Below are 14,453 nucleotides of genomic sequence, written 5' to 3' on the forward strand. Positions count from 1 at the left end.
TTGTTGTCCTGTGGTGTCCCTTCTAAAGGTCTGAAAAAGTAAATTAAAACGTTTGAACCATGTTCTCTTCTCTGGTGGTGTTGTAGGGTCTCACAGCTGTTGTTCAGTGGACCCCACAACATGATCCTGACTGTACCAGCACAGGGACAGTTCATCCTGAGATGGACAGCATCACAGTCAGAGGTTGGAGAACATCACCCTGTCTGCTTTGTTGCTCAGACCAACAGGTCAGCTTTATTTAAATGATCTTCCTTTCTGTCTGTCTGTCTGTCTGTCTGTCTGTCTGTCTGTCTGTCTGTCTGTCTGTCTGTCTGCCCATTTTACTTTTCCTATTGTCTTAGACTTATAGAGTATTATTTTACTGTGTCATTAGATAAGTTACAATATTACTTTTTTTTGTTTTTTTACAAGAGCATGATGATAAAAGCAATGTGTTATTTGTAGTAAGTAGTTCTCCCTGTTTGTGTTAGTGCTATTGGGATCTACAAAATCTGTATAGCAGAGATCCTACGATATCATTGGCTGGATAAAGAAAAAAAAATCACCACTGAGAAAATGTATTGATTGAAGACTTTATTAGAAGTTTGCATAGAAAAAAGTACGGTTACGGTACAGTTTCATGACGGTACAGTTCACTGGTACAAAGTCAACTAAAAGGAGATCCTAGGAAAGCACTTGACTTATTTACACTGGAAACCATTGAAGTATCTCATATAACATTGAATGACAGACGGATAGAACACAGTACTATGCAGTACATATGCTCAGGAGTAAAATAAAAAATAAAAAAATAAATAAATAAATAAATAAATAAATAAAAAATGTTAACTGAAATGTTTTGTAAACTCTAATCTTCATAGTGTTGTACCAGTAAACAAAGTATTACGTTTACTATAGTTCATGTTTGTTCTGTTTGGGGGGGGGGGGGGGTCAAGTTATTGCGTCACTTCTTTTTAATAACTAAAATGTGTTTGTTTTCACAGTGCGGACAAATATCAGTCGGAGCTTCGCTGTGTCATCGTCTCTGTCTCAAATGGTGGGTGAAACGTAACACCTGTTTACTACTGCATCATATTTCAAATTCAGAAATCTGAGGAAGTGGTTTGATGAGTTACGTGTGTCATTTTTGTTATCTCCACCTGCAACACCTACAACCATGGCCCCCACTACCACAGAACGACTGTCTCGTAAGTCTAACAAAATTATGATACTAAATCTAAAACAAATGAACAACCTATGTGGGTTATACTATTATCATCATGATCTTCTGGAAACCTTTCATTTCAGTGAAAGCCAATGTAATTTGCGATGAGACCGCCATGACAGTAGAGGTGAACAAATCCTCATTCCGGGGACTTGAAGGACATCTGCGACTCAATGATCCAAGCAACGTAGCCTGCAGTCTGGAAAGCCAACAAAACAGCACTCACATCATAGCAGTGATCCCCCTCAGTGGCTGTGGTACTGAGATTGAGGTAACAAAGTCATACCTAGATGCTAGTTGGTCACATCTGTTCTACTTTACACCTTTGTGCATTTACTAAAGGTTAGTTTTACACATAGTTATGTAATGGGGCTGTGGTACTAGAGAGTTGTGTTATATGTATTGTTCTGTTGCACTGCCTCTTTAAGGAATGTGATCTGTCTGTCTGTCTATCTGTCTGTCTGTCTGTCTGTCTGTCTGTCTTCCTGCATGCCAGCATGCCAACCTGTCAGACACGCACACGCGTGCGCGCGCGCGAACACACGCACGCACGCACGCACGCACGCACGCACGCACGCACAGACAGACAGACAGACACAGACACACACACACACACAGACAAACAGAGAGAGAGAGAGAGAGAGAGAGAGAGAGAGAGAGAGAGAGAAATGGACAACTACAAATAACAATGCAACAATGCTTATGCAATCAGGCTGCAAACAGACTCCAGTGTTCAACGTTGGTATCACTTTAATCCAAGTTGTTAGTTCATAACTACTGGATCAGACTAAACTCTTATAACTACTGGGTTAGACTGAAGTCTTATCTTCATAACTACTGGGTCAGACTAAACTCTTATCTTCACTGGGTCAGACTAAACTCTTACCTTCAGAACGACTGGGTTAGACTAAACTCTTATCTTCACTGGGTTAGACTAAACTCTTACCTTCAGAACGACTGGGTCAGACTAAACTCTTATCTTCACTGGGTTAGACTAAACTCTTACCTTCAGAACGACTGGGTCAGACTAAACTCCTATCTTCATAACCACTGGGTTAGACTAAACTAAAATCTCCTGCGTACAGGAGGATGACGAGAACCTCATCTTCAAAAATGCCATCACCACCGTTGACAACACCAGTGACGTCATCACCCGCACGCACCTGTTGGAGGTGGAGGTCTACTGCCAGTACCCCAAGACTGGCAACGTGACCCTGAGTTACAGCGTCCACAGAAACAACGTCACGGTCCAGGAGAAGGGCTTCGGTACGTTCACCTACCAGTTTGAGTTCTTTCACAGCCGGCGTTTCGCCTCCATGATGGACCCCCGCTCCTATCCACTGGAGTACGACGTAGGGGACAAGATCTACATGGAGATAGAGGCCTCGTCTTCACTCATCAACACCGAACTGTTTGTGGTGTCCTGCAGAGCTGCGCCGTACGACAACCCCAGCTACCAACCAGCCTACTCCATCATAGAACATGGGTGAGTGCAGTTTACAACACAGCACACACGCATGCACACGCTTTAGTCTTTTTTTAAGCCATATTTAAGCTGTTTCAATAGGGGGGAGTGGAGATCATAGCCTGGTTATTTCTGGGTCCTTGGCATTGAACAGCCTAGGAACCTCTGATTTAGGTTATTGTTATTATAGTATTAATGATATTTGAGCTTCCAGTTGAGTAAGTTACAAGCCAGGGTGAATACCACGTAACAGAATACAGCAACATTGTCACACAATGAATTCATTACTGCTTTAAATAATTTCTCTCACATAAATGCCTGCTTTTGTGTGTTCTAAACTGCACAAAAAATGTTATGTTTATGTAATTATACAATTATACTATTTGTTTTTTGTGAGAATATACACCACACTCTCTTAGCATCAATAGGTGTTTTGTTCCTGTTTCCAACCAGGTGTACCGTGGACCACACTGTTGAAGTTCTTTCACCACGCCATGAGAGACATTTCCAGTTTTCAATGGAGGCCTTCAAATTCATAGGATCACATGATCAGGTAAACAGGGTTTTTTGTATATATATTATTTTTTTTAATGTTTTGGGGCTTTTGCCTTTAGTAGACTGACAGGAAATGGGGAGAGATGGGGAGTGACGCGCAGCGACATCTGGTCGGGCTCGGGAATCGAACCAGCGACCCGCTGCAGTCTACACAGAGCCTATGTGGTATGCGGCTGGAACAGTGGACAGGGAACTGTTTAGCTCCAGTGATGGTACAATTATTTCCACAAAGAAACAAGGTTTTAAACTGTGTTTGTCTCAGGTGTACATCAGCTGTTCTGTTATGCTGTGTGAAGCCGGGAACCCCAACGCCAGATGTTCCAAGGGATGCATCAACTCCACTCAGTCTGGAGCCAACCATCGACGGAAGAGAGAGGCTGTCATTCAAACTGCAAGGCACTACATTTCCCAGGGTCCCCTGCGCTTGAGAAGGTCGTCTGAGATCACAGGTGACTCTGAAACCTTTCTCAAGTCGGTGAAAAAAAGTCAAAACGATGTCTCCCCGGGACTCAAACTAGTGAAGATCTACAAGCTCACAACACGTCGCCATGTAACATGTTGTGAGCTTGTAGATCGGCTATTTTCACTACTTCTTAAAAGTATTTTAAATGGGATTATTTATAAAATAAAAATACAAAACATAATATGACGAATTTTGATTTTTGGGGGGGACTTTTATGAAAATCTTTTGAAATAAACAAAATGTAGGAACGAAAGGGGTATTTACTCACAACCAATACATATTGGTCTGCGACCCACATGGGTCCTGACCCACTGTTGTTCTATTATGCATGATCTCACAGTGTTGTTGTTGTTGTTGTTGTTGTTGTGGTTTTCCCTCAGCTACCAGCCTGAACCTGAACCTGAACCTGGTCTTCGTGGCTGGATGTCTTCTCACAGCTGTAGCCATGATCTGTGCAGTGGCCATCTACAAGGTCCAGAAGACGATAAGGGTGAAATATGAGCTGCTGCCATCTACTGAAGGTTAAGGCAGCAATGTGTGTGGTGTCTGACAAGCATAACGACTTCAGCTACACCGCCCCCTTCTGGTGGACCTCTAGTGTTGCCTCCGCACTATAGGGCCGCTGGGCAATTAACCCAACATAATATGTTTGGTTAATGTTCAATATATTATGTCGAAACAGATATATTGAACCAATTTATAACCACTTATAACCCATTAATCAAGGTGATGGGAAGATTGCAGATGCAAAAGTTTCTTTTTTTTTCTTTTTTTCTTTTTTGGTTAGACTGTGTGTTCTTCTGTATACTATAGACCAGTCGTTCCCAAACTGTTTTTATGATGTGGGTGGAACCATGAGATAAAGTGGTACTAAAATTGGCTTGAATGGATTGACTCTACATGGTTCTCATCGTGGTACCATGCTAATCTTCTCTGTATCGTTAACATTTTAGCCCAAAGACAGTGCCCCGTCGCCAACAAAGAGCATTTTGGTATTGCATCTGAAATGGCTTGGAATTAGAGACAGACAGATCATGAAATTTAAATATCCGAGTGGTTGTTTAGACTAAAACCTTATAAAACCGTATTATGGACCAATATTTATACAAAATATATATTTTTGAAAAGCATGGTGGGGGGGGGGGGGGGGGGAATCATCTGAAACATAATTTTATACAATGTGTAGTGGGAGTCCCTGCTTCATCTCTATAGGCTCTATAGGAGATGATGCAAGAAGAAGGAAAAAGAAACCAAAAAAAAACAAGAAGGCCCCTGATATAGAGGGTCTTACTCAAGATGTGAACCCTATTTGACTGGGCAATGAACCTGAGTGACATTTGACATAACGCATACATTATATTTGAGCAATGATCTATAATAATGTAGAAACCTATAACTACTAATATATACTGTCTCTTTTTTACTAACTCTGATGATTTAATAAAAAAAAAGTGCTGAGCCCTCGTGGCAGGGCTCAGGTGAATGTTCAAATAAATTACCAAAGCATGCTTCTCTGTTTGTGACACTTTATTGGTACATTTTACTTATGTGTGACTGGGAATTCATGTTATAAGCATAACCATACATTTCAATATGCATGTATACTGCTGAACATAGAGAAAATGCATCCGTAGGAGACATTGCAACGCATTGCAAACTTGTAGATTGGCTATTTTTAAATGGCTGGCATATAGGGTTGAAGTGGTTAATGTATGTTTTGTAATAATTATCAACATCTACAGTAAAGTAGCCTAACTCAAGTTTTAAAATAATTGTAGTGGAGTAAAAGTACAATATTAGCCTCTAAGATGCAATGGAGTTGAAGTAAACATATTGAAAATTGGAAATAGTAAAGTAAATAATAATAATACTAATATTCAAAGAGCTTTATTGGCATGAGAAAACATAATTTAACTCATCCTTGCCATGAGTGTGCAGACACAATCATAATAAATCATAATATGTCAAATTCACAAACAATCAGGCTTCCAATTCAAGTAAGAAAGATCATTCTATCTAGACAGAGCATCCTGAATCACTTTTTGACAACATATAGTGTTGCATGGCTTCTTTTACTCGACAGGTCCTTGCTGGTAGCATGACTTTGTGATGACATGGGAAACCAGCCCTGTCCACTACTTTAGTACATTGAATGAATGAATGAATGAATGAATGAATAGTTTTATTTCGATAATCAGTGAGACATTACAAGTCATTTTTGTTTTCTTTTCTTTTTTTTTTAACCTTAAAGGAGCTATAGTCAACTTTTTCTTGAAAAACGGATGCTAAGATAAAAATAATGTTTCGAAAATATTTTATAAAAAAATAAGCTTCATATATGTGTTTCAATTAAAAAATGACCACAAAAAGCGTAAAATAATGATAAAATAATCATTTTGGCCCTTTGTTTACATTTACAGGGCCGGTACTTTGTTTACATCCTAGTCTGTAGACTAGGATGTCAGCCCTACAATGAAAAAGTTGACTATAGCTCCTGTAACATTAAATGCACACTGTGGGGCAGCAGTGTTTTAAAAAACAGTTTGGTATGTTTGGTACCATGTTTGATGTTTACCTGGAATTTGTAGCCCACAGAAGCACCAAATAGTTTCTGATTAGACGTTGCTAAGCCAGGAAAGGCAAGAAGCGCACCACCTTGTAGTCCCGAGCTGGTGTTGGCTAGAGTCTAGACCACACTCTCGCATCGCATCGCAGACGTTGATACCAGGCCTGGAATTTGGACATTTTAGAGGCAAGGCCACTTGGCCTCCTAGGCCAAATACCAGGGCAGGAAGGCCATCAAATAGAACAAGATTTTAGTCCATTGAAAGAATTTGTTGAATTTAAGGTTTAGGGATGATAATCTGCGGTGAAATAGATAAATGATGGTATTTTCAATCTGATCCATGCTCACCATCAAAGATACTGGATTGGTTTAAGATGGGGACTCGGGGGTGTTAAGACTTCAGAATCTCAACAAAAGACACTGGTGTCTACATGACAAGAAAGAGACAGAGGATTAAATGATACAGTCAGCTTTGGGGGGCACAAGGCCAAACTAAGGGGCAACGGCGGCCATGGCCTTCATGGACTCCATGAAATTCCTGCCCTGGTTGATACATTACTGATCGTGCACTTTTTAGTTGCTCTTGGTGGATGAGGGTCAGAGAACTGTAACCTATAATCATAACATTATAGGTTATAGGCTCGCTCTCTCTCTCTCTCTCTCTCTCTCTCTCTCTCTCTCTCTCTCTCTCTCTCTCTCTCCAAATCTAAAGTGACAAAAACAAGGAAACAGCTAGGCCGATTATCCATGTTTTACTTTTAACCTCTTGAACCCCAGGAGTCCGCCTAAAATGTATGCCCAAATTGGAACCGTTGTGGACACAATCTACAATGATTGTGGCTACTCTTGACCCATGTCAGCTAACCCCTGAGAATTCACAAATGCAGTGTAAAACATCACATTTCTCTTACCAAATTGTCCTGCTGTGATCACTTACCTGGGAAAAGAATCAAAAGATGATTGAAAAAGACCTCCGCCTATGGAAAATTTGCATTCTGAATAGTGAATGAGCCTCAAGACCTTATTGAAAACATATATAGTGAATTGAGAAATTGTCCACCAAGGTGTCATCAATTGATAGGCAAAAGTGTTATGAATATATTCCAAACTATGTAAACTCTACAGATGTTTTGGTGAGAGTAGTGCTGTAATATTAGTAGTGTAGAAGTTGAGTGAGTAATGATAAAAACAAGTAACAATATAGCTGCAAGCAGCGATAAAGTGTCCAAGGCATAAAAAGCAGGAAAGCAAAAAGGCATCAAGGGAAAGCAAAGAAGAATATCAAAGAAAAACTAGAAGCAGTGTTCTTCCGAACAGGACTCCGGCAGGTCAGGTAGGTTTCTTTTGGCCTAGTGGTGACTCTATAATAGGCCAAAGTGAAAAGGGTGCCACGTGTTCTTGGGCCTTTCACGGCAATCGGATGCTGCATGCGGGATTTGAAGCAATTTGTTCCAAAAATTTGTTTTGCAAAAATTGACCCGCTGGTGGCGCTATAACAGGCCAATGTGAGAAGGGTGGCATCTGTTCCTTGGCCTAGTGGGAATGTGTGTGCAAAATCTCACACACATAGCAGGCTGCGTTTGAGACATTTTGTTCAAAAAGGAGCAATCCTGCAAACCTTGGAATTCAATGTTAGCCAATTAGATAGAATATGATATCTGACAAATCCGTCATGATTACATCACTGTAAAGATACTGTGTACTGATTTGTGTGATTTTCGGATAAAATCTGAAGGAGTAATATCGAAGAATGTGTTTTACATACTGTAAGTCGGCCTTCTGGTGGCGCTATAAATGGCAGATGTGAAAAATGCAGGGCACAGGTTTTTCCTTGGCCTCTGGGAAGTGTGCATACAAAGTTTTACACTAATCGGTGGTTATAGGTAAAAGCACAAATTGGCCTCTACACAACATACATAAACAACTGTGATACTATGCACCTGGACAGTTTGATGATGTAGGCTACATAGTAAGCCTTGCTGAGCTATGAAGACCATATGAAGAGCCATGAATCTCATAGGGCCGGAGCCTATCTCCTGTTTCTGTAGCGTAAGGCAGCTTGATGTACAAGTACACCCCCTGGACATGGCGCTAGTATGTCGCAGGGAGTTACCCCCAATCCAACCCTTGAAGCTGAGTTTCAAGCAGGGAGGCACTGGGTCCCATTTTTTTTAATCTTTGGTATGACGCGACCCAGGTTTGAACCCAGATCTCCCAGTCTCAGGGCAGACACTCAAACCACTAGGCCACTGAGCTGGTACATGATATCATTGCAATCCTTGGAAATCACAACATAGGTGTAGACATGACAGTTTGTATTATAATGCTTGTTTCAGGATTTATGATGCAAAATACATTATTTAGTAATGGCGGATATTAAAATACGCATCAAGGGGGTTTGGGGGACATTTTTAGGAAGGCTCCATATCAGACATTGTTCAAGGAACCAAACTGTAAAGTCTACCAAATGTCATGGTTTTATGCTTAAATAAACCCCAGCTGGGATTCGATCCAACAACCTTCTGCATGAAAGGCATATGCCCTGACCACTGCACTAGGCAGCCACAGGATCTGTTGACTATGTTTGTTTAAAAAAAAAGTTCTATGTAGGCTGAGTGCCTTGATTTTATTGATTTATTTTGTATATTTTGGAGGCTTTCAATCCGAGTAAATGTAATCTGAGTATTTCTGACATTTTTGAGTGATCATATTTTCTTTCACTCAGAACAGAAAAATAACGGCCGGTAGAGAAGGGCTCATTTTAAACATGAACGTGATCTGGAGTTAGATCAGACGTGTCAACATTAAAGAGTTTGACATACGCACATGCCATGGGCATCCAGGATGTTAACATCAACTCAACCCGACGTGGGGTTTGAACTCAAAACCATCCGCATATCAGGCACAGGCCCTGACCACTACACTACGGCAGTCACACATAATGGACCTGTCATTAAAAATAAAAAAAAAGTTTCATCTAATGTACTTGACGCCTTCTTTCAAAATGATATAGCGCCCCCCTTTGGCCAATTGGGGTAAGATTGGTTTCAGTGATATTTGAACTAACCCTCTACAGTAGTTCATGAAAATTTTACTTTGCATGTATGTTTTAGAGGCAGAAGAATAATTTGCATAAAACTTGCAATATTGATTGAATTATTAAAAAAGCATGTTTCAATTTTAGAGAAATCTGATCCGACAGATCTTTAGATATTGGTCCAAAGTTAATGTAAAAAAAGTTGCATACACGTGATGCGAAAATTCCAGAATAAAAGCGGGTTTAAGCGTTTTACAAACTGCTCAAAATGGCGAAAAATCAAAGGGCGGAGCTTACTTAACAAAGACACAGATGTCTTCTGCTTGAGTCAAGGCACGCGTGTAAGCAAGTTGCATGTCTTCAAACGAAACGAGGCATGACTTATGCCCCTTTAAAGTTTGAGTTTTCAAACGCTTCGTATAGCGCCCCCCTTTGGCCAATTGGAGTAAGATTGCTTTCAGTGATATTTGGACTAACCCTCTACATATTTGCCAAATGCCATGAACGTGTCACTTTGCATGTATTTAGAGGCAGAAGAATAATTTGCATGAAACTGCAATATACAGTGAATTATTAAAAAATAATGTTTCACTTTAAAAAAAATCAGCCGAGACAGATCTGACCGTATTGGTCCAAAGTTCATGTAAAAAAAGTTTCGCGCACGTGATGCGAAAATCCGAGGAGGAGATAGATTTTGACAGTTTTTCATATAATTCAAAATTGTGGGAGAAGTAAAGGTCAGAGGTCAAAAGTCAGAGAGTAAAAGTCGTTCGGCATGAGGAGACGCATAAGTGTATACAGGTTTCATGGCTGGATCTGAAACAGAGCATGAGCTTTATCTGTTCAAAGTTGGCATTTTTCAAAGGCTTCCTACAGCGCCACCCTTTGGCCGATTGTTTTGTAAAAAGCGACTGCACGGTCGTGCTGCTAGAGAAAAAGTGGCGGAAGAATAATAATGACGAAGTCCAATATCAATGAGTGGCCATTTGCCACTTCGTGGCCTTGGCCACTAATAATAGTAATGATGAAGTCCAATATCAATGAGTGGCCTTTTGCCACTTCGTGGCCTTGGCCACTAATTATTCCACAAACTTTTCTAGTCTTAAAACCGACTGTGTGAGTGGAGAGTCAGAGTTTGGGATAGGAAAACTGCTAGAAGACTCAGGAGATAATATAAAGTGATTAGTGACAACAGCAGTGCGATCATTATTATGTAAGTGATGTGAAGGAATTCTATTTGATAACCTGACAGGTATTTGATGTGAGACAGAGACAGAAGGATCGGCAATAAATGTATCTGTCCACAAGGGGGCAGAGATGAGACACGAAGCGGCAGGATCCACAAATTTATAGGATTAGCAGTGGAAGGTGTCTCTCGTTGTCTGATTTGGAACATGCCGCGATACATATCATGGTTTATAACACATGGGTGTTATTACAGTTGATAAAGCTTTTAATTTTGTATTCCTGTCCTGTGTGTGGGTGATAAAAAAAAAGAAAAACTTTAGTGGTTGAGGTGTTTGAGCAGTGAGTGCATCTACCACATGGGTGGATGCCACACAACTCTTCCCTCAGCCAGTTGGAGCTGGTACTTGGTGATCTATAAAGTGATGTAACCACAGAGTCTTTAATGTTCCTTCCTCTCATAAAGCAAAACCTTGGTGGTGACATTGTTATATTTTTCAAATGAGGATCACATTTCAAAATATTCCAATGTTTGGTAATGATATTTTTAATAGCTTGGGATCAAGTATTGTACTTTTTTTTTGCATTGAGAATTTCAGAGTGGGATGTGTGTTGTTAATATAGGCCTACTGCCTGAACTCAACCAGTGGACCCTGGCTGGGGGCAAACGTTACAAGGTACATACCGTATTACTAAAGAAAGTATATTCTTTCTTTCTATTGTATGACAAATTTCATTTTGAAATCAAATTATTTCAAGTTTGATAACAAGTTTTACTTCCAGACCCAAGGCATGGCCATGGGTTCAACCTTTGCACCCAATTATGCAAACTTATTCATGGGTCACTGGCAGAGTTCGAGTTACGTGGGTGCCAGTGGGGTCTTAGCTCCCATAGTTAAAGTCTGGGACCCCATAGTCAACAACCCCCTTTGGGGTCTCTTTTTTTCTAAGTGTGTTTTTTTTTTTTTTTTTTCTCGTTTTTTTTTTTTTTTTTATGTTCCATTGGAAGAATTTATATTATTTATGTTAACTAGATATACTAAATAAACATGTTAGACAGTAAGACTGAACAATGACATCACACCGTTTAATCCTACTATTCATTTTATTATTATAAATCAGGCGCATTTAATGTGGGGTGTGAGTCTTCCTTTACCGTCCGGGTTATAACACACTCGCTGCAATGGTTCCTACCTTTCCCCCAGGGCCGAGGAGGCCCTGGATGCAGACCTACCCAGCTGCGTGGTCTCGCCATGGCCTGGGCATAGGCTAAGCTAGGAACCACAGCATCGAGTCTTTGCACTTCTAGCCACGGCCCGGACGGCAAAGGAAGGCGGACACGCCGGACAGCAACAAAAGACAAAACAACCAAACAAAACAACGCTGTCTTAGCAAGACTGTAGCCTTAGTGTGCCTGTGCCCGTGACAATGTTTTTTTTAGTAAATAAATATGAACCCGACCCGCCTTGTTTTGAGAAAGAAAAATACCCATTTTAGCCGACTTTATGCTACCAGAACGGGAACTTTTGGCTGGATGGCTCAGAGCTCAGATCATCAGATGGAGGAATTGGGAACTGGAGGCTGAGCAATAATGGTGAGTTAATATGAACAGAAAAGACTGCCTGGAGTTGTCAACATAGCCAATGTGAAGCCCGAATTAATATTGTGAAAGGAAAAATATGATTTAATATAGGAAATACCCGTTTTAGCCGACTTTATATCCGCGAAATACCCGATTTAATATGATTTAATATAGGAAAGTACCCGTTTTAGGCGACTTTATATCCGCAATTACCCGCCGATTTTTTTTCGCCGCCGCCGACGGCGCCTTCGGCGCCGCCAGAATAGGGCTCCCATAGCTCTGTGGGAATAACTCGATCACTGGTCACTGGGAATCCAAGTTCATTCAGAACAGGACTGCCTCCTCCCTCCTAAATAAGGTGATTTTTTGGAAACGATACGACATATGGTATTTGTTGGTTCAGGCACCACGGCGTCAGTTACCGTGGCAACAAGATGGACCGTCTACGACGGAGAGACAAGGTCTGTGAAATCCTTAGGGAACACACGGCAAAACACTGCCCCCTGGAGGTGGTCCTGGAAACTACAGGCACCAGAATCCCTCTCATAGCAGGTACCCAAACTACAGAATCCCTCTCATAGCAGGTAACTAAACTACAGATATAGCTATTTAACACTGAACAAACACTATATAGCAATGATTACTATCACAATATAGAGCTATTTAACACTGTTACTGAACAAACACTCTAAAGCAATTATTACTATCACAATATAGAGCTATTTAACACTGTTACTGAACACTATGATTACTGTCACAATATAGATATTTAACACTGTTCCTGAACAAACACTCTATAGCAATGATTACTGTCACAATATAGAGATGTTTAACACTGTTACTGCACAAACACCAGTAAGACTCCCTAATTGGGAAATAAGCGACCGCCAGGTCGCATACACAAACTTTAGAAGGCAATGGTAGCCAATCAGGAGGGAATATGGGAAATGGGACAGATCCATGTTGATGACATGACTTTAGATATACTGTGTACCACTTTGCGTGATTTTAGGGCAAACTATGTAGGAGCAGTGTCCAAAAATGTGTTTTGCAGGAATCGAGGGGTGGAGGTTGTGGTTTGGCAGCCAAGGAGTGTGTCTGCGAAGGTTGGCATGAATAAGGGCAACGGTGGCGGAGATATGAGTAGGGGAAAAGTGTGACGTGACGTGTGACGGACAGACAGCCGGTGGAGGTTTTAGATTCTACCTTTTCCTGTTGGCCCTTCTGACACCAGGGAACAGCAAACTGATCATCCATCCATTCGATTAATTAACCACTTATTAATTAAACTCATCTATTATTCATTGCATTCCTCATTTTATTCAGTTCATACTTTACTACACTCAGAATATGGTGCGTCGCTTCAGTACTCTACTCCACCTGAGGACGATTCTACGAGTGTCTTCTAAACCAGTTTTCTGAAAAATGTATGTTTCTAGGATGAGTGCTTCTCAAACCATTTCATGTCAAGGACCCCTAAAATTACATGTATTTGACCACAAACACCCATCTCTAAATATTTTGTTCCAGGGACCCCGAGATAGAAAGATTTGAGTTACAAATGTTAAATAAAGAAATATATATTCAAAGATTCGCACTCCCTGCGCTCCCTTTTCCTGCACTCCCTTTCCAATGCACAAGGCTGAAGTTTGTCCCTCGGTTGCACCAGTAGTAGAGCATAGAAATACAGAAACTAGATCCAGGCATAGAAAACGGTGATCCCACCTCCATTATTGTTTATGTGTGCTCAAGATTTGAGACTAGCGTTACGGGAGCTTCTGCTACGGTACACACCCGCGCCACCCCTCATCTGTCCAGACAGACTCTGCCGCAGAAAGAACAAACCGGCGGGAAAAGAGTTAAAATGTAAAGTGACACAGATGTTTTCCAGGTCTTAATTAACAACGTATTATTCATTGCATTCCTCATTTTATTCAGTTCATACTTTACTACACTATGGTACATCACTGTTGGGGTGAAACTGCATTGTATTTCCATTCATGTTTGTGTTGTATCAATGCCCTCATTCAGTGGTACTCAAACCTTTTCTATATCAAGGACCCCCAAATTGACATGTGGACCCCCTCGGAGGATATTTCCTCCAACAACCAGCTAACTGTGGATGGATGCCCACTTATAATCTCCACTCATGTGGTGCATTTATTTGATTTGTTCTGCCAACTTTTAAAGATGTGTAGTGATGGGGCTCAAATCCCGAGCCATTACAAACTGGATAACACATTTGTTGCAACCTGATATCAATAAGCATTTGGGCTTGTCGTCGAGCCTGTTATCGAGCATAGCAGCCCTTTATTTCATGTTTAAATCATCATGACGAGGCAGTGAAGAACTAATCACCCATGCTGGCACAAACATGTCGGCCTAAAAGTGTATTG

Source organism: Nannobrachium achirus (assembly GCF_963921795.1).
Source record: "Nannobrachium achirus genome assembly, chromosome: 7".
NCBI lineage: Eukaryota > Metazoa > Chordata > Actinopteri > Myctophiformes > Myctophidae > Nannobrachium > Nannobrachium achirus.